This window comes from Glycine soja, chromosome 13 (assembly GCF_004193775.1).
Source record: "Glycine soja cultivar W05 chromosome 13, ASM419377v2, whole genome shotgun sequence".
In the NCBI taxonomy this organism is placed as follows: Eukaryota; Viridiplantae; Streptophyta; class Magnoliopsida; order Fabales; family Fabaceae; genus Glycine; species Glycine soja.
Window position 1 is genome coordinate 2,444,191 of NC_041014.1, and position 704 is coordinate 2,444,894.

General features: G+C 42.3%; 1 non-coding gene across 1 annotated transcript; it reads right to left on the reverse strand.

Moving 5' to 3' along the window:
- Nucleotides 1-321: 321 nt before the first annotated feature.
- On the reverse strand, nt 322-428 carry LOC114382897. The gene has a single exon (XR_003660353.1). It is a non-coding gene; the product is annotated as a small nucleolar RNA R71 (small nucleolar RNA).
- Nucleotides 429-704: the final 276 nt, after the last annotated feature.

Consider the following 704-nt stretch of genomic DNA (forward strand, 5'->3'; position numbering starts at 1 on the left):
ACTTATGAAAGCTTGTGCATTCAATATCCTGATGAGGGTGTTCCATATGTTCTCAAGACCGGACTAGTACATTTGCTGCCCAAGTTTCATGGTCTTGCAGGTGAAGATCCTCATAAGCATCTTAAGGAGTTCCATATAGTTTGTTCCACCATGAAGTCCCTTGATATCCAAGAAGATCATATCTTTCTAAAGGCTTTTCCTCATTCTCTGGAGGGAGTGACAAAAGATTGGCTCTACTACCTTGCTCCCATGTCCATTTTCAGCTGGGATGACCTTAAGAGGGTGTTCTTGGAGAAATTCTTCCCTGCATCTAGGACCACTGCCATCAGAAAAGACATTTCGGGCATCAGGCAACTTAGTGGAGAAAGCTTGTATGAATACTGGGAAAGATTCAAGAAATTGTGTGCAAGCTGTCCTCACCACCAAATTTTTGAGCAACTCCTTCTTCAATATTTCTATGAGGGACTTAGCAACATGGAGAGGAGTATGATTGATGCTGCCAATGGTGGATCTCTTGGTGATATGACCCCTGCTGAAGCTAGGAATTTGATTGAGAAGATGGCTTCCAACTCCCAACAATTCAGTGCAAGAAATGATGCTATTGTTCTTAGAGGAGTCCATGAGGTGGCCATGGATTCATCTTCATCTACTGAAAATAAAAAGCTTGAAGGAAAACTTGATGCCTTGGTCAAGCTAGTAACTCA